The sequence below is a fragment of the Rattus norvegicus genome, chromosome 1, assembly GCF_021556685.1.
Source record: "Rattus norvegicus strain SHRSP/BbbUtx chromosome 1, alternate assembly SHRSP_T2T, whole genome shotgun sequence".
NCBI lineage: Eukaryota > Metazoa > Chordata > Mammalia > Rodentia > Muridae > Rattus > Rattus norvegicus.
Genome location: NC_141534.1, coordinates 50,835,339 through 50,855,831, shown reverse-complemented (window position 1 = coordinate 50,855,831; position 20,493 = coordinate 50,835,339). Strand labels below are relative to the sequence as shown.

General features: G+C 47.0%; 1 protein-coding gene across 6 annotated transcripts in view; it reads left to right on the top strand.

Moving 5' to 3' along the window:
* Positions 1 to 3,525: 3,525 nt before the first annotated feature.
* Positions 3,526 to 20,493, top strand: part of Agpat4 (1-acylglycerol-3-phosphate O-acyltransferase 4) — a 106,167-nt gene continuing 89,199 nt past the window's right edge. For 3 of the 6 annotated variants that reach the window (XM_087603400.1, XM_087603448.1, XM_087603311.1), the window contains exon 1: positions 4,072 to 4,195. The gene's annotated coding sequence lies outside the window, so the exon portion shown is untranslated. 6 annotated transcript variants of the gene reach the window in all.

Below are 20,493 nucleotides of genomic sequence, written 5' to 3'. Positions count from 1 at the left end.
TTTAGGGTTCATCCTAATTCCTAGGACTAGGTCTCTCTCTCTCTCTCTCTCTCTCTCTCTCTCTCTCTCTCTCTCTCTTCCCCAGGGTATAAATGATAGACCCCACACTTTGTGCCTCTGAACAAGTGCTATTCCTTTAAGCTCCACTTTCAGCCTCATTGTGGCTGATCACATGGACAGAGAACCTGTTTCTGAATAAGGTCATATTTTGGAGTTCTGGCTAGACATGAATTTGGGGTGATATTTACTGAACTACATACTACACAGAGTATAGTTTATATTTGTATAATTGTTATAGAGAAGGTATGAAAGTCTGATTGTCTACTTGATGGAACTAGAATCTCAGAGGGGACAGACAGCCTCTGGGCAGGTTTGGGAGTGGTTTTCTAGATAAGGTTAAAAAATGTTCCTGTTGCTATGACAGAATACCCTGACAAGGGGCTGGACACTGGGTGTAGTGTTTTAAATAAGAATGCCTCTCATAGTTGAGTGCTTAGTCATTAGGGAATGGCACTACTTGAGAAGATCAGGGAGGCGTGGCCTTGTTGGAGTAGGTGTGGCCTTATTGGAGGAAGTTTATCAAGTGGAGTGGACTTTGAGGTTTCAAAAACCCAAGCCAGGCTCAGTGCCCTCTCCTACCTATAGATCCAGATGTGGTTCTGAACTACTGCTCCAGCATCTCTCCTTCAAAGTCACCATGCTCCCCACCATGATGATCATGGACTAAACCTCTGAAACTGTAAGCCAGCCCCAATTAGATGCTTTCTCTTGGTCATGGTCTCTTCATAGCAATAGAACACTGACTAAGACAGACACACTTAGTGGTCAGAAGTACTCACTATTCCTGCAGAGGACCTAGTTCAATTCCAGCACCTACGCCAGGCAACTCAAACTCCTCCTACTCCAGGAGATCTTCTGCTGTCACGGGCATGTATTTACACAGATGCATGCATATACATGCATATACACACACACACACACACACACTTTTTAAAAAAAAATACCCAAGCAAAAGCTACTTAAAAAAGAAGGGTTTACTTCTTTACAATTTGTGTGTGTGTGTGTGTGTGGGGGGGGTGTTTTGCCTACATGCATATATGTGCCGGGTGCCCTCAGAGACTAGAGGTGGACAGTTGTGAACTACAACCCGTGGTACTTCCCACCATAATGATGGTGGCCTGAACCTCTGATACTGTAAGCAGTTGTGGATGCTGAGAATCAACCCAGGTCATCTGGAAGAACAATTAGTGTTCTTGACAGATGAGGTATCTCTCCAGGTCCGAAGCATAAAATTTAAAAAAAATTTTTTTTTAACTTTATATATACATTATAAAGGAGCCATTGAATAATTAGCATGTCTACACATTGACTGGGGCCTCATACAAGAAGTAGAGGTCCCACAAGCTCTAGTGGTTCTGGATTTTGGAAAGTTTTGGATTCCTAGGTTAGAGATTCTCAGCCCGAACTGTTTTCTTCGCAATAATGCAATAATTCTTTCTGTCATAATGATGGAGACAGGGCCCTTCCCCATAGAGTTTGAAATGAAGTAAGAGACTTTGCTGACAACCCCACCCTCTTCCCCTTCCCCTTTCTTTGACCGCTGTGGAGCCCCTACACACTTGAGACATTGTGTCCATCTGCATCATAATTGTTTATATCTCTTTCCCTTCCAAGACTGAACACTGTCTCATTTGGTTTTGTGGCATGGATTCCCAAGGGATATTTGCTGGACTCTTAGATTGTGACAGAAATGTTTATAATCCTCTGTGAATACAGGCCCAGAAGGTAGATTCTAATTGGGACTCTAAATAAAATGCCTAGGATTCAATCCACTTACACTGTGATTCCACTTTAATAGTCAGAAATGGTGTTTTCCTTCCCTTCCCTCGGATGTGCCATCCTAAGACCATGAGTTCTTAGCAACATTGGCTAACAGACAAGGCCACAAGGCCTTAGCAATAGTAAGGGTTGGAACTGAACCATAGTAATGAAATAAAAACATTAAATATTGAGCTTGGGACAGGAGTTGCAATTGTCAAACTTTTAATTTCCTGTTGTTTTCACCAAAATCATTCACTGTACTGTAATCAGTATAATGTAAATTTATGTAAGTCTTAGATGATATTATTATTAATTATTATTATTTGTTTTTTGAGATGGCTTTTCTAAATAATTCTGGCTTTCCTGGATCTAGCTCTGTAGATCAGGCTGGTCTGAAACTCAGAGATCCATCCACCGGTCTCTGCCTCTTGAGTGCTTGGACTAAAGACGTGTGCCAGGCGTCCAGCAACAATTCTCCAGTTCTAAAATTAAATTTCCATCCAAAATGCAACTATGAAAAAAATTAACTATCTGGAAAGTATTTTTGAAAAACTCATTGATTCCCACCAACAATAGAATCACAAAATATAACTTGAAAAGTTATAAAAGAAAATTATATTGGGGAGAGGGGGTGTTGGGACTACTATATGGTCAGAGCTGGCATTGGACTCACAATTCCCCACAACGTTCTAGAAGTCGGAGTTTACATAGAACTCTTATATGTTACTTCGGATGCCGAAAACAAAAACTTAGAGTAATTTATGTTATTTATGTATTTGTGTGTGCCTATGCCTGATGCGCATGCCTGAAACTGAACCCTGTGGTTTTCCAAGAGCAGTAAGCACTCTTAACCACTGAGCCCCCTCATCTCTCCAGTACTTATAAGAAACTTTTTTTTTTTTTTTTGCTTCTTTTTTTCCGGAGCTGGGGACCTAACCCAGGGCCTTGCGCTTCCTAGGCAAGCGCTCTACCACTGAGCTGAATCCCCAGCCCCAAGAAACTTTTTACTAACAACTTTTTTTTTTCCTTTTTCTTTTCTTCAGAGCTGGGGACCGAACCCAGGGCCTTGCGTTTGCTAGGCAAGCGCTCTACCACTGAGCTAAATCCCCAACCCCTACTAACAACTTTTATAGCCCTTACTAACAGATCAAGTTAATTTTTACTCCCTACAAATGGACTTTTGTTTTGGATTCTTCCTTATGCCCATCACCCCCCCACCCCCACCCCCACCCCACTCGGTTTTGTTCTTCTCGCATTCCCGATGATCTTCAGGATGTCAAAGTCCGAACCCTGTTTCCTGCTTCTTGAATGACTCTCCCTCTTGGCTCCTGTCTGCATAGAAAGCTGTTTGCCGCGTTTCTGCAGCCCTGAGAAATTCACCAGTACTGCTAACGCATGGAGAGAGTACAGTGACCACCGGGGCATTCTTTTTTGTAAATACGTAAACATCTGCGGACGGTGTCTTGAACAACGTGTATTTGAAGGGCACTTTAAGGCACCCAGCGATTGAAGCCACCTTCCCAGGAATGTCACAGACCTGGCCTTGGCGCACTTCCAACAATCACCCTCCTTAAAGTTTCGTGACTCTATTCGGTTAAGAAGGTCTGCTCAGACTCTAGCTAATTTAACCGGAGTGTGAATGCCATGTGCACGTGCGTGTTGCCTGCTTGTGCGCACTCGCAGCGGTAGCCAGCTCTGGCAACCGGCTGGCACCTAGCTTTGGAGGGAGAGCATCTATACACAGGAGCTCCAGGCATCCCAGGTCTGCCGGTCTCAGTCTCGGGAGCGCTGGGCTTCCGGGCTGGTGGAGTGGTGGCCAGGAGAGGTGAGCAAGGCGTTAGAGTGCTCTGGCTTCAGCTTTTATCCTGTTTTTTTTTTTTTTTTTTTTCTTTCTCTGAATGAAATGGCGCGTGGCGGGGGGCAGCGCGGGAGGGGCGATTTTCAGGGTAGGAGGCCGAGGTTTCTCAGGCCAAATGCACGGGGACGCAACAGGGCTCTTGAGCTGGGCGAGTACCGGCCGGCCACTGAGATGGCTTTGTTATCCATGCGACTCCAACAGGAGGCCAAGCCGGACACTTCCTTACACTCATTGGAAGAGGGTGACTCATGTTACACCGGTCCGAGCTTCCCTCCCAGTAGCCTCTAAGTCGTAGCTTTAAAAGGAAGTGACATGGGTGGGGAGAGACGTCAGCCGAGGACCACCTTTTTTTTTTCCCTTCCCGAAGGGTCCACCCCTTTGGGTGGAGTCTCGCTTTTTCTTTCCAGTGTTGGCTGACTTACAGCTTCTCTAAAGTAGAGGCAGTTTCTGAACCCTAGGTTCCTGCCTCGCAGTTCTGGCTAGTGAGCACCAATGCAAAGAGCTGCCCGGAGCGAGGTAGGTGGTGCTGGTACCATTTCCAGGCACCTTCTCCTGGGGTGGGGCATGCGATGATCGGATGCCCTTCTCTGGCAGGGGTCCCTCTGCTCGGCTGGTTTTCCTCGTACTTTGGAAGGGAAGGGCTCGGAGCTGGATGGGATGCTGGTGGGGTTGGGGAAAATGATGGGGGAGGTGGCGGGGGGGGGGAGGAGCACTGGGGCTTCGCGATCACTGCTTTGTGCCAGATCGTGAGGAGCTTTTGGGGGCTCTGAGAGCACCCCTCCCAGGGTGGAAGCATTTTCTTGGTTACCGTGAAGGTGTAGAGAATGCGCCTGTTACATATACGGATTCTCTTTTGTGTTCGTGCAACACGTTCTTCTGTCTCTGGTGTTTCTAGGACAACCACAAAAATATACTCCACAAAATACAGTCCCGATCTAAATTGATTTATTTGTATTTCCTTCCTGGGCTTGGCCTGGCTGGGCCTCGCTGGAACGCAGCGTGACTCTGTAGATACCCCCTCCTCTCGTTTTCATTTTGGTTTTTCCCTATCACAGAAGGGCTGGGGGAGGGGAGTTGTCAAGGAAACAGGCATTTGTAATCACCGCTTTATTTACTTAAATTTAAGCTTCTGGGTTCTCCATCAGATGTCGGGATTTTTTTAAAAGGGAGTTCTTTGATGTTTATGAAGCTCTCCAGTATTAAGGGTAGTTTTTAGAAACTTAAACATTTCTTAAGACATGGTATTAAACAAGCTAAGAGGGGAAGGAGAGGTTAACTCTTTATAGGAAGATGAGGCTTTGCAATAAAGTTTTAGAAAGTTCCCGATAATTCACACTGGTAAATATGTTATCCGCTGCTAAGGCTCGCCCACAAGTCTAAACATGTATAAGATGAGTCTTGGCTCTAGTCTGAACTTCATTTAGCAACAAATCAAAGTTAAGTTATCGGAAGAAATGCTAACTACCCAGCAGGGTCTCTAGGGTATTGTTCTTCCGCGCTCTCACCTGGATTACCCAGTGTTTACCCTCTAGTCTTTCCAAACCTGGCAAGGATCTGCTCATCTGAAGTTATCAGTCAGCATCCTCAGCTAGGGGGAAAAGTTATCTCAAGAGGAGGGAAACGGCATGTGGACATGTGCATGTGTGTCTCTGTGTATAAGGGTGGCCAGCTCCTGAGCATGCGTGACTGTGTGTATGGGGGTGGGTGGGTAAGGCTCCTGTTTAAGAAGAAAAAAAATTAGAGTCCCAAGTTAAAGGTATGATATCCTCTTGGTCCACATAGGGAGGAAAAAAACAAACAAACCTTCAGAAAAAAAAAAAAAAACCCTAAGATGTGAGAGGAAATTATCACCTACCCAGTGATAAGCAGAGGTGGATAAAGCTAGACAAACAGTACACCGCTTAGAAGGCGTCCAGGCAGGCCCATTAGCAGATGTGGTTTTAGGCGCTGCTTTTATTCAGTACCTCTGAAGAAAGCCTGGTAATGGCCCTCTTCTGGTAATGTGCATGCCTAATATCAGAATTATTTCTTTAATGGTACCGATAGAGTCCTGTATTACTGAGATTATCTGTAGTAAGACTTTCAAAGGCCTCAGGTTACTTTCAGGCTATTAAAGCCCAAACCATAGCTTGGAACGCTAAGCCCCTCGGCTATGTAGAAGCGGGAAGGACTGGTAGTTTCTAGAATGTTCCTTATCTCCCCGATGTCATCTCTCTGTCTTAAAAACTGACCACAGTTCCAGAGGTCTTAAGCATTTCAGATACAAAAGTTCTCTGCAAATGGGAGCTAAAGAAGAGTGTACAAAATTAGAAGACTGGGGCTGTTGCTTGGTGGTAAAACTTGCCTAACATCCCTCCCTAGAAACCCTCAAAACAAACAAGTCTAACTGGAGAAAAACGGACAGGAGAATTAGGTGTAGGGTACAGAGCATAAAAACTATACTCAGAATAATGATTCAACTTTCATTTTGCTAAGCACAAGTTAGCGTGCTGCCGGACAGGACAATGGACTTACAGTCGGACCTTCCAAAGCACATGAGGAGTATGCTAGTCTCAGCCTGTCACTCACGAGTTTCCAGACCCAAGACCCAAACCCATTGCAAAGCCAAAGTAGCAACTTACCAAACAGAACAGACAGCTCTCTGATATCCAGATAAAGAGTAACTTGTTTAACCTGTAGGAGACAGCTGGAGCTGTGTGGCAACAAAGTACTCCAAGGCGACTCCCAGAAAGCCAGGCTATGACCTTGGCTGTCTTGGAAGTTTGGGAGGGCTGGGAAGGGGGGGTGTCATTTTCATCATTCCAGCCATTGCCTTAAGTCATGGGTGCTCAGAAGAGGAGTTGGTTAAGGTGATACTTTGTGTAGTGTAGCACCTGCTGTGTTCTGAAGGGAGGTCTGGTGCTGAGGGAAAGAGACATACCCATTTCTGAGTGGCTCTTGATTTACCAATGAAATACAGGTTAAGCCTGGCTTAGTAATACTCTACCATCAGGAGAACTTGGATGAGTTCAGGTTAGCATTGGAAAGCTAGTCTTAGACTCTGAAATTTGGTTTCCAGTGAGTTCCAGGGAAGGCAAGCATTCTGTCAGAGCTGTGGGAAAGAGGGCTTCTGCTTCGGGGAGCCTCCCTCTCCTTGTGACTTGTAGTTATTGTGTGTCTACTGTGTGTCAGACACAACCCAGTTAAGCAGTTAGATTTAAACCACCTTGCCGGCGGGTGTTAAGAGATTTCAAAGACTATCCAATCTGTTTTTTTACTCCTAATGGCAAAAGAAAACGCCTTATCAGAATGGTTTATGTTGAACCTGCTTTTTTGCCCCCAGAAAGCACTCTTACATCAGAAAGATTTCTTGCCAATTTGCTCATATTTTTTCTTTTCTGCTAGTGTTTTTCTAGACCCTAAGGCCTATTAATGTCCATACTTCCACCAGTCCTCATTGTCTGGCGGCTCTCTCTCCCTTCCTTCCTTCCTTCCTTCCTTCCTTCCTTCCTTCCTTCCTTCCTTCCTTCATCGAACAGCATCAAGCCCTTGTTGTAACACTACATGCTATGGATATGTGCTGCTGAAGTATCTCGAGCTAGCAGGGACCACGGAAAGCTCCCTGAGTCCTGGAGATAATGGTAGAAACATTCATTAGCTAATGGCCGTGAATGTCATTTCGACAAACAATTTTTTAATATAGATGGCACTGGGCAGGGGGCGGAGGAGCGGTTAGCTGTTGACTCTCATCCCGCTTCAAGTTTTCTTGTGTTTTTCTATATTGGTTGAGCATAAGTCTGGGAAACATCTGATAATAATAGGACAGGAGGATGGGATTCCGAGTGCTGAATCCATAGGGGAAGAGACTATGCAGAGTGAATGCCTAGCCCCACTCTTTGTGGGGACTGAGGCTCTTCGCAGCAGATGCAGGAGGTTTTGTTTTGTTTTGTTTTGTTTTGTAAGGCCTACTTGCTTCTAAAGTCTATGTCTATTGGTTTACCTAATTTCTCGTGTTCTTTGGAGCTTTCTTCCTATTACACGAGGCTAACACATGTGGTGTCAGTAGAAACAAGAGTCCAGATCTCTCACAGACCTCAGACAGTCTGTAGCAACAGCAGCTCACCTCAGGACCACGGAGCATCCAGTAACCTCTGCCCTACCTGTGTATCTCCAGGAGTCAGAACGTTTTCTCAGTTGACTGATCTTACTCTCTTGTCTCCATCTTCAGCCTAGAAGTGACATGGCAGTGTGACAAAGTTCACCAGGAAGAACACCCTCTGTCTGTCTGAACTTGGGGGGAAATAGTTATTGAGTCTTCTGTTATTTTAATCTCCGATGAGATTGGCCTCAAACTAATCTGCTGTCGCTCTGCTTGGGTTAGACACTGTCGCCGTGTCCTGAGCGTTTCCGCTCTGGGTCTGAAAGTGAAGGAATATCTTTGGCCTTCATGGTGCTTTTAAGCTGGCACTGAAAGTCTTGCAGGAAGTGATTTCCTCCCTCAGGCTTGGGAAATGCCTGGTGACGCAGACACACTGATAAGACTGGTCACCCTATGGGACCCTTACGCAGCAGAGGCCCACCGTTGCCAAGGGCTTCCTATATGTCTGTTGGTTGTTCAAACTTTACACGTGCCAATTTGAGTTGTGACCTTAACAAATTTATGTGTAAAAACTATCATGACTGTCCATTGTACAATAAAGATTAGTAAACTAAGGGACTCATCTGGGATGGTAACTACTGTGTTGAGGTTTGAACTCGAATTCTTCCTTTCCAGAGCCTTGCCTCTGAGTAACAGATGATATATCTTATTCTGGTATGGTGACTTTTCTCCCCCAGCCCCAAGTATAGCCTGGAGCAGTGGTTCTCGACCTCTGATCCTGTAACACACTTTCCATATTGTCATGATCCCCAACCATAAAATTACCTTTTGACTCTACTTCATAACCATAATTTTGCTACTGTTATGAAATGTAATGTGACTATTTTTGGAGACTGGTTTGCCAAAGGAGTTGCGACCCACAGGTTGAGAGCCTCTGGCCTAGAAGAGGGTGGGCTTCCGAATTTTTTGTTTGTTTGTTTGTTTGTTTGTTTGTTTGTTTGAGATAGGGTTTCTCCATGTAGCCTTGACTGACTTGGAACTTATGGAGATCCCTCTGCCTCTGCCTCCCAGAGCTGAGATTAAAGGCGTGTGTCACCCCCTCCTTCAATGATGCCCTTTTCAGGCAGTGGTAGAGATGGGCTCTCCCCACCCTCGCTTTGTGCTTCTAGGAAACCCTCAACCAACTGAAATGCATCCCTGCCAAAGGAAAAAAGAATGCTTATTTTTAAAACAGACAAACCTCCCATGGATCTTCCCTCGCATGCCTTTCATAACTTATTTTTAAGTCGGCAGAAGTACTTCGGGACAGAGTTTTAGGAGTTGAGAAACTGCGCGTGTGAGACAAGCAACTCTCGATTCTAGAACGTGTGTCCTTGTAATTATCTGGGAGAGGGTGGGGGAAGGGAAAAGGAGCCTGTGATGAAACCATAGCTGAAAAGACCTGGCAATATGCTAGGTAAGAGCCAAAGTGATGCTTTCAAGACCTCGGTTTACTCCATGAGCCAGCCTCACCGAGTCACTTCCATCTAGTTAAGGACCCCTGCCCTAGTCCTGCAGGCTGTGCCTGGATGGAGCCTGGCTTTCCAGTTTCAAAGGCAGATTGTGAGCCATGAAGGTGCTGCCGGACTTTATCTCAGTCAGACTTTGAAATGAGGATGGGAGAAATGAATTGACCCAGGAGTGAAATCTGGTTTGCTTCCCATCTCCCTGAGCCCCGTGTGAGCAGTCAATTCCCCACGGGCAGGAGGTTAACCAAGACTGATGAAATTTTAAAGAACCAAGCACATCTTCTGCCCAGGACGCAGCAGCTCAACACACACAATCGATGCAGCTGTCAGGACCTTTGTCCTGGGTCCCAGTTGGTTGTTAAGTCGGGCTAGCTCCTTCCTTCTCTCCTCTCCCGCCGTGAGGAAGGGTAGGTGGTGGGACTTAGAAGAAGAGATAGGCAGTGTATGGATTAGTGTTTCCTTGGTGTTGAGGTAAAATGGCCAACTTAATGCAAATTAAGGGTGGAAAGGTTTGTTTTGGATCACAGTTTAAAGGAGCGCACGAGAGCAGGTATGGGCTGCATCTTGCAGTGATGCATGCATTCGCATTCATAAAGCAGAAAGATAAGCAGAGCGGGGGAGGGAGGAGAGGGAGGGAGAGAGGAATGAAGCTTGGTGCTGACTTCACTTTTTCCTTATTGTCTAGACCAGAGCCTTATGCACCTGCAAATAATTTCTTCACATCTCTGTTAGCCCTACCTGCAAACTCTGTCACAGATTGTCACCGAGATAATTCTAGGTGCTGTCACGTTGACAGTCACTATAAGCCATCACGGCGCTCTCTCTCTCTCTCTCTCTCTCTCTCTCTCTCTCTCTCTCTCTCTCAGTAGCCCTGATTCCATCTCTCTCTTTCCCTGACCGTCTCTAGCCGTTCTTCTCAAAAGAATTGTGGACTCACGGTTATGACACAAAATAGTTACTTCTTCACGCCCCCACCTTAATTACTGTGCTGGGTCCTTATGGACAGTGTGGACTTCTCAAGGGAACCACAGAACATGGCAGCCAGTGTGGATTAGGTGTTCTTGGCTGTAGAAAAGATGGTCTCAAGGCTGTCAGATTTCCCCTATCTGTGTGCCTCCTAGTCAGGCCCTCCCACAGAGTGTTCCTTAAAGGAATCATCTGTTGGTGTCTGGAGCCAAGTAACTCCTATTTGCAGGGCTGTTGCGTGCAGGGTAGGCTGATAATAGCATCCTTGGCCTTGGTCACTAGATGCCAGGAGTAAGTTCTCCCACTGTGGTCATAACAACCTAGAATGTTCCAGAAATTGCCAGATACATCCTTAAGGGATAACATCTCCTCCAAAGCTGAGAGCTGCTTTCTGTGTAAGAGAATGTCTACCCAGGACTTCTATATGCAGAAATTCATTGGCTTGCTCCCTGGCTCAAAGGAAACAATTGTTTAGGGATCATTTGCCTAAGCCCAGCCCACATAGATTTTTTTCCCCCAAACAAACTTAAATTCCTAGATACTTAGCTTAAGAATTGAAAAATAATAACGGGCTACACGGAAAGCGGATGCATAGTCAACAAGCCCATATTGAAACGGTTAACACCTTCCATCCTGGCCACCCGCTTGCAGTAGCGTTAGGTGTCAGTCTCCCTGGACTGCTAGAGGAGCAGCTGTGGCCTGGGTGGTCAGACAAGGCTCTGCCAAGCACCTCCCACTGTTCAGGTAGAGCCCAGCCCTGCTGGAGTCAGGAACCGCCTCCCTCTGGTGAAATAGACGGATGTCAGAGAACTGGGGGAGACAGTTTGCAACCCTGCCTCTGCTCTCTTCTGCAGCGTTGGTCTTATGCCTCCGTGAATGTACCAGTCAGCTGCCAGCTCCCGCTCCACTGCCCACTTCAACTGCAAGCCTTTCTTTCCCTCTGGCTCTGACCCTGTGCTGCCCACACAAGGGCCTCCCTGACTGCCTGCGAACCTTGTAGCCCTGAAGCCTCAACTTCCAACGACTGGGAGACTTGGAGCTTTGTAGGCTAGCTCTGGTAGACACAAGGTTCCTGTCTCCTCATCTCCTCATCTGTCATTCCAGCCTTGAAGATTTGTGTGAGTAGGGCAAGTCTTTTATTCCGCCATCGCTTATGATTCCATCCTCATAACATTTCTGGTTAAATCCTTGGACTCAGGCTGCCCTTTGCCTACCACAGGAGTTCATGAAGGAATGAATGTCATTGTCCTGGAGAAAGGCAGTAGCCTATGTAGATCGCTTTCTCACTGTGAGGTGAGGAGCATGAGGACAGCCCTGTGGGGGACCAGCAATGAGACCTGCCTGTCCACCCCCACCCAGTGTGCTGTCTGGGAATGCTTCCTAGAGACCACCTAGTGTACTTGCTTTTCCTGAGCCAAGGTAACCAGTCTCTCTTGTTTGTCTGTCACTGTGGTAAAGTACTCTGCTAAAGGCAATTTAAAGGAGAAAGGGTTTATATTACCTCACAGTCCCACCAATACAGGGAGTCAAGGCCACAGGAGCCTGAGGGAAATGGCCTCCATACGTCTGCAGTCTGTAGAAAGCAAAGAGCGCACACTGTCACTCAGTACTCTTCCCAGCCAGGGAGAAGAGAGCTTAGAATGCCCACTGATGTTCCACCTCCTCTTCTGCATCCCTACAGTCTACTGTCCTAGCCAGAAAGTGTCCCCAAGCACAGTGAACAGGTCTTTCTAACACAACTAAGGCAGTGGAGATAATCTCCCATAGGCACTCCCATCTCTGAGGTAACTAGATTCTGTCACATTGACAGTTAACACTAACCATCATAGACGTTTAGACACCATACAGGAAAGGAATGTGGGTGGGTGGCAGAGGGGTCTGGTCAACAGGTAAGCCTTGAGAGGTGCTGTGGTCTAGGAAGAAGCACAAGGCTGGCCCAGTGGGAAGTGGACACTTCATTGAGGCCTCACCAGGCCTGTGGGGGAAGGGAGGGAGCAGGTCAGAGAATCCAGGAGTTGGTGACTGGTTGTCCTGAGGGCCTCTTTGACACTCTGGAGCAAAGGGAAGGCTTTCTGTGCTGTTCTTTCCAACTGCCACGTGTCACATACTGCTCTGTACTGTCACGTCGTCACTTGACTAAGCAGTGTCCTTCAGTCAACGCTCACTAGATGGTGAGCATTTTGCATAAGCGCGTGTGTCAACTTATGCTTTCTCGGGTGCCTGTGAAGATTCTGTATTATTTCCTCTGGCCTGACTTGAAGCTGATGCCCTTTGGTTAATGAGCTGAAGTCTCAGTGCTAAGAATACTCAAGCAGCCCAGCTTGGCTGTGCACGGCATTGTAAAATGATGGCACACGCTTACATTGCACAGCCTGAGAATCTAGACTTCTCTTAGATGCAAAATGGCAAACTTTTGATTTCCATCTCATCCCACTGACTCATGGGAAAGATTTAAAAAAAATCACATAGACTGAAGCATATAATGAATATTTCGAGATGTCAATTAAATCCCAATTTGGCCTCTGACTGTAGAGGGCTAACAGGTTAACATTTTAGTGACCTTGGGAGAGAAGACTGGCGGGTTCTGAGCATGCCCAGTTGTTTGTTTATTAGTTCTAGTTTTTGCTCCATTGAGCTCCCTCACCCCATTCTCCCTTCCTTCTCTCCTCTTCAATGGCTGGACTGGTTGGTCCCCGGTCCTCAACAAGTCCCACCTTGCTTCCTTCCCTTCCTCAGCTGTGTATTCTGTAAGGTCAGATCCAGCTGTGTCCTGGGGTGCCGAGCCAGCTTCTAGTCCAGCTGATGTTTCTCTAACGGTACTCATTGTTAAGCTTCCACCTGCCAGTCAACAGTGCCAGTCATGTGACCCAGACACTCCATTAGTGAGAACCAGGGATCACGCCTGCTTTTTAATTTGGCCACTCTTGGGACAGCATCTGCATACACACGGAGCCTTTTAGGGACTGTGAGGCACAGCGCTGTGCAGAGGGAAGCAGAGCCAGGGCATGCAGTGTGGATTTGACCCCGTGAATAGCCTTCAACTCACTGGCCATGAGACCTTGAACACTGGGATTGGGAACTGCCCCCTGGCGCATTCTGCCACTGGCACAAGGGGCCGGCTCATCTGATGTCCCTGTGAGTGCTGCCTTTGTTTCCTGCATGGTCAGCAAGGAGTCCAGGGTCAATGGAAACTTTGTAACTAAGGCTCCGGTCTCTGGGGCCCTCTGTGGTGCTCAGTACTAACTTGGACCACTCTCTATAGGCCCCAGTGGAAAGGTGAAAGCAGCCGGGTGTGGCTGTATTTTCTGGAGGAAGAAACAGGAGAATCAAAAGTTCAAGGCCATCTCCAAGTATATACAGCTTTCTGAGCTCCGTGAGATCCTGATTAGTACAGCCAAAAGCTGGCCTGTGGTGTGACCCAGCAAGTAAGGCTCAGTTAAGCCCTGCTGCTAAGCCCAGTGACGTGTGTTCCATACAGATGAAGGCGAGAACCACATTCTCCGGGCTTACCTCTGACATCCTCAGGTGTGCTGGAGCATGCATGCCCCACCTCCCAGATAAATAAATCCTGGAGAAAAGGCAACAACAACAAATTAAAACAAGGCTAGCCAAGGCCCTCAGTACTTAGTAATGAGCCCCCCGGCTAGAGGAATATATCTGGAAATTTTTGAGGAGAAAACCAGGTTGGATGGTCCCTTGGTGACTCTGGGGAGAGATGGATGTTTGCTTTTCATTCCTGTCTCTGTGTCGCCTGTATGCAGATGGCGAGTCTGAGTCCTAGAAGAGGCTGTGTGTGGTTGCACAAGACAGTCACCCCAACACTTGCCGTGGCTGCTTTTCATTCCTGGTCTCTCTTCTGCTAATGAAACATTTAGTGGAGGTTTGTCCTTTCTCGCCTTTGTCTCCGTCCTCCTACCTTTTGGGATCTTCCCCACTTCTGCTAGGATGGAGTCCTTCTGGGCTATTCTAGGACACACCCTGTTCTTTCTGGGCGCCAGTAATCCTGTCACCATGGATAGAGATTGCTCGTGTTATGATGACAAACTGCCTCTTGGCTCTTAGGATCCTGCCTCGGCGTCAAGGTCAGTGCTTCACACTGCAGCACCTGTGGGTACTGTGATCTTAGGGCTTCATGTCATAAGAACGCAGAAACAGCCAAGGTCCACTCATAAGTAAAGAGAAAAGGGGGAAAAAGAAACCAGAGCAGTCTCATCACAGGAACACCCCTCTTCCTCTGGTTTGGTTGGTTGCTTGTTTCCTGGAGTGTTGTTATTAGGATGGAAAGTTCCAGTAGTCTAGAAATGTGTTTCTATGATCAATATACATTACCTGACAGAGGTATCGTAATATTGTGGAAGTTTAGAAAACACAGCCTCTCCACACTGCAGTGCTGGCTGGTTTGCTGGAAGGGGGAGCATCCGCCTTCTGGACCTGGGTTTGTTGGGAAAGCTGCCTCCTCAGGTAGGTAAGTGTGGTGAGCGTAGTGCCTGCACTCTGTTGTGGTCATAGCACTTGGGAGCTGCAGCCCTGCCGCCCTCTAGAACACCGAGTGGGCGGGCGGAAGGGACCAACCACCACTAGTTCTGAATATTTACTGTCAGCTCTGGGTAGTCCTGGGGCAGAGGTCACACATGTTCGTTTGAACAAGTTCCCGACTTGAAAGTTTCTTTCACACGGTGCAGGGGGACTTTATGATAGTTACAGATGTCATCCTGATTGGTCAGATTGCAGGAATAATGGGTCAGTTAAGGTTGGGGCAAGTTCATAGACTCGACAGTTGTTCCATAGATCCAGCCTGTTGGGAAACACACTATATTCCCTCGTCCTGAAGTTCCTTATAGTCCTTGAAAAGGAGCCCTACCTTCTTACTTGGGCAGGCCTCAAATCCTCCCAGCCTGTTCTGCACTGACTCTAGAGTTCACTAGGTCTCCCTTGTGCCAGTTTGTGGAGGGTGCCCACGGGCCTCCCAGAATTCTGGGCAGCCTTCCTAGCTTATGATCCCAAGGCAGCTGGACACCTGGGAGGTAATTGTGGTGTGGCTAGTTTTAGAGACAAGAGCTCACCCTGTAACCCAGGCTAACCTTGAACCTACTCCTGCAGCCAGGGCATATTTTAAGGAACAGAATCAAGTTAAGTTTCCAGGGCTGGAGAGATGGCTCAGTGGTTAAGAGCACTGACTGCTCTTCCAGAGGTCCTGAGTTCAAATCCCAGCAACAACATGGTGGCTCACAGCCATCTGCAATGGGATCCGATGCCCTCTTCTTCTGTGTCTGAAGACAGCTACAGTTTACTTGCATGAAATAAATAAATGTTTCCATCTTGAACCATCATCGTCTGTCTTTGAGAATTTGTGGTCTCATATATTGGGAGAGTCATGAGTGGCACCTTTATTCTAGTATAGGGGTTAGATGCAGTATGTGGCTGCCACTGGGGACAGCCAGCTCGTATGGTGTCATCTCAGTATAGAAAGGATGACTCTCTGCATCAAATCTCGAGACACCCAGTTTCACCGTGCCGATGGCTGATAACACTGTGCTAACTGTGATAACACGGTTTCATCTGCAGGAAATTTGTTTTCAGACAAGAAAGGATGGGCCAGGGTGAAGGGGAACTCCTGCCTTCTTGACTTTTCCCCCCAGTGTTCCCACAAAGACAGATCACTGTTTAAAGAGCAGGAGGACCTAAGAGCTTCATCTGGAGCCACTGTGTTCTTAGTCTTCGGGGTGTCTTAGGGAAGCTGGCAAGGCCGGAAACAGAAAAGAAAATACCCAATTTCAAAAAATCTGGAGTGTAAAGGCCAGAACTGTAGTTAGGGAGTGCTAGACCCTTCTGGACCAGCACTGTGCACACTAGAACTAAATCCCTATGAGTTGAACTCCTTTATGCCATCAGGGCTGTCATTGGTGAGTCTTTTGAGATGACACCAAAGGAAGGGTGTTGTTACTGTACCAGCAATTGACAGACTGTGTCACCTCCTAACATCCTGTGTGTGCGGTGAAAAATCGGAGCTTGGGAGGCCAGGAGCATCGAGAGCTAGGCTTCTGTTTGCCTCCTCTAAGAACCAGATGATGAGACGAGGTTGTCTGGGCCTGTTTTCTCTCCCATTGTTCCTATTCTTTCTGGTCCCTTTACATCTACGTGAAGAAAATTAGTTGAACTTCTCATCCTCAAAGATTTCCTCTTGATGTTGAGATTTCAATCATTTAAGACGTTTTCTTCCTTCCTAGCACTGGTTCATTTGAGTTGTTTTTACATTTGTTTTATTTTACTGCGTGCGTGCGTGCGTGCGTGCGTGCGTGCGTGCGTGCATGTGTGTGTGTGTGCGTGTGTGCGCGTGTGTGTGTGTATGTGTACACACCATGGCACACATGCAGTCAGAGAACAATTTATGAGCATTGATTCTCTCCTTCCACCATGTGGGTTCTGGGGATCGTACTCAGATTGTTAGGCCTAAAGCGTTCCTTTTCCCTCTCTGTCAGCGTCTCTCAACCTTCCTAAAGCTGGAACCCTTTAACTCAGTTCCTCATGTTGTGGTGACCCACAGCCATAACATTCTGTTCATCACTACTTTGTAACTAATTTTGCTACTGTTACGAATCATAATATAAATCTCTGTCTTTTCTTGGTCTTAGGCGACCCCTGTGAAAGAGCCGTTCATCCCACAAAGGGACCATGATTTCCAGGTCAAAGCACCAGTACTCTAATGTCACTGGCCCTCATTTAAGAGTCTTTATGACTCTGAGATAAGATTTTTTTTTCCACCATAAAATACAGCCATTTGAAATGCACAGTTTATTGAGTTTGGATGAATCATCATGAACTTACCAAGAAGCCATCACCAAAACCCAGCTCAGAACTTTCGGTTGCTCCCTAAACCCTTTGTACCCCATCAGTTGAACCCTCCTCGGATCTCTGGGTCCAAGGTTCTAGCTCTGGGCTTGCTTTTTATGAGCTATTGCATGCCAGTGGCCAACTCTATCCTATTCTGGTTCTGGCTCGGCTCATGCACCAGGGCCTCTTTGGGGTCTACCATATTTCACGTGGCACAGTACTTGGTTCTTTGGCTGTGGTGAGCAGTACCACAGTGCGGGTATTTCACACCTCAGTCACTTGTTCAGTAGATAGTTTTATATCCAGAGCTGGTTTAGTGTTTGCTTAATTGTGATTTTACTGCCCTTATCTCTTATCCAGAATTCTATCAGAAGTAAGGTGTGGTTGTTTGACTAGGTTCGGCCACGCTTAGACTCACGGTTGGGGTGGTTGTCCCACAGGAAGTGACACTATTGAGGAAGTGTGTCCTTGTTGGATAGGTGCGACCTCGTTAGAAGGGGTGTGTGTGTCACTGTGGGGGTGAGCTTTGAGGTCTCAAAGTCTGAGCAGAGTGAGTCTCCTGGCTGGCTTTGGATCAAGATGTAGAACTCTCAGCTTCTACAGCGCCATGACTGCCTGTTCGGCTGCCAGGCTTCCAGCTATGATGATAATGGACTGACCCATTGGTGACCCAACCCCAATTAAACATTGTCCTTTATAAGAGTTGCCTTGGTCATGGTGTCTCTTCACAGCGATGGAACCCTAACTATGACAGAAGTCCCACTCATTTTGCCCCTTCACTTCCACCTCAGCATTCTTTGTAGAAGACAAGCGCTTCTTTACTAAGGGCTGAGAGGGGCGGTTGGAGCAACTTCCTCTACAGAGACACTGCAGGGGTCATCAGTTTCAAGGAGCTTTAACAATTTTTCTGTTGTACCTAATTGGCTTGTGAATTGGGGTCTCATATAGTCCATGTCTTAGTCAGGGTTTGTAATTCCTGCACAAAACATCATGACCAAGAAGCAAGTTGGGGAGCAAAGAATTTAATTCAGCTCACACTTCCACATTGCTGTTCATCACCAAAGGAAGTCAGGACTGGAACTCACACAGGGCAGGAACTTGGAGGCAGGAGCTGATGCAGAGGCCATGGAGGGGTGCTGCTGACTGGATTGCTTCCCCTGGCTTGCTCAGCTTTCTTATAGATCCCAGGACTACCAGCCCAGGGATGGCACCACCCACAATGGGCTGGGCCCTCCCACCTTGATCATTAATTGAAAAAATGCCTTAGAGCTGGATCTCATGGAGGCATTTCCTCAAGGGAGGCTTCGTCCTCTCTGATGGCTATAGTTTGTAGCAAGTTGACATCCAAAACCAGCCAGTACTACTATTAGTCCAGGCTGGTCTTGAACTTTTTTTTTTCTAAAGATTTATTTACTTTATTTATAGATGGTTGTGAGCCACCATGGGGTTGCCGGGAATTGAACTCAGGACCTTTGGAAGAACAGTCAGTTCTCTTAACTGCTGTGCCATCTCTCCAGACAGTCTTGAACTTTTTTTTTTTTTTTTTTTCGGAGCTGGGGACCGAACCCAGGGCCTTGCACTTGCTAGGCAAGTGCTCTACCACTGAGCTAAATCCCCAACCCTTGAACTTTTTTATGTAGCTAAAGATGCTCCTCCTGCCTTTCCCTCCTGGGTGCTGACATTATACACATGTCACCGTCCTCAAATATTCAACAGCACGCTTTGTGTTTGATGCTATAGATAGACTTCTGGGGAAGTTGGAAATCTCCCAGACATAAAACTAGAAAAGGGGACATCGGTTTTTTACTTCTGTGGGGGAGGGGAGCAATTTAGTTCCAAACCAGTGTGATGAGTAAAGAAATAAGCCATTTCTTCTCCATTATTTACCTCTCTGAGGAGGGAGACGCTTTCTCAGTGTCTCCTGTGTGCCACCATCTCTTGGCCATCAGAAGGCAGCTACCCCCCTGTCTTTTCCCTTACATATTTGAGTCATGAAGTGTCTTGTGAGTTGCACCCTGGTGAGTCTGGAGAATACAGTCACCCATTGCATCCATTGGGGAGCACTGTTTTTATCATGGACGACAGCAGAGAATTTAATCTCCGGCGCTCAGAGTGGTCTTCCCTGAAGGGAAACTGCCCTGTGACCTAGCCAAGTTTTCCTTTGAGACTTCATGCCAAGCCTGGTTTTTCTCAATGGAGGCAGTTGCCGCTTGGCACACAGGCCTCTGCTTGGCTCCCTCTTTGGTAGATTGTCTGCAGAATCACAGTGATGGTACCACAGCCTTTCCCGTCTGCTGGCTGTGCTCGGGGTCAGGGTGATGTTGGATCAACGTTTGTTTCTGCTCCAGTCTCACAGAGGTTGTATGAGTATAGGAAGGTCCATTTTTACCACCCACAGATGCTTCGACAGTGTTGACATCCACCAGGGCTCTTGCTTTGTCACGGCTAAGGATGGATGCCTTCTTCCTGGTAACAGGAATTCCCTCAGGTCTTTCTGCGTGAGGCTTCATTCATTTGCTTTGTTTAACCACATCTGCATGTGGACCTACGCCACTTATGCTTACGGCTTGTCTTCTATAAGAGCAGTGGGTGTGTGTATGTATATACACGTGTGTGCATGTGTGTGTGATATCCAAAGGTTGACACCAGCCATCTCTGTGCTTACTTCTCAGCCTTAATTTCTTGAGGCAGGGTCTCTCAGTGACCCTGGGGTATGTTCATTACACCAGGCCGGCAACTCTGTTCTCCTCCCTAGCACTGGGATTGTAGTGCACACCACTGTATCTGCTTCTTATGTGGGTGCTGGGGGCTGTGAACTCAGGTCCTCATGCCTATGTGGCTCTGAGCCATCTTTTTCCATTGGAGCCCTGGAACATCTATGAATCACATGTGATGTCAGCCATGTTAGCACTGCCCTCCAGAGAGCAAACATGGCCTGTGGTATGCTCTACCACTTGAGAAGTTTGGGAGGCCGGTCACCTGTGTTTCTTGAGTCTCCAAGCCGCCAGAATTTGCTTTCTTAGAAATGGAGTTCCGAGAAGAGCGGGAGCTGTAGCCAGAACAGGCTCGCTTTCAGCACTGAGCTCAGTGCTGCTTTCATTCTGGCCATTGGGCAATGATCTTTAATGAAATTCTGATTAGCATAGGGCTCAGGGCCAAGGCTTAGGAGAGGAAGTTCTAAGTCTGCTCAGTAAACCTCAGGATTTGCTAAATCATACCACTGAGACAGGGCAAATGAAACAGTGCCCCGAGGTTCTGGAAGATGCCTTTCCCCTCTATGCTCTGACCCTCAGTTATGCTAATATGAGTGGGAGAGGGCTGTCAAGCACACAGTAGGTACTGCATAAATGTTAGTTGAACAGATTGCATGTGGGTGCAGACATATATAACTTTAACCATCCGAGGCATTTCCACCGGTTTTCTTAGTCTGT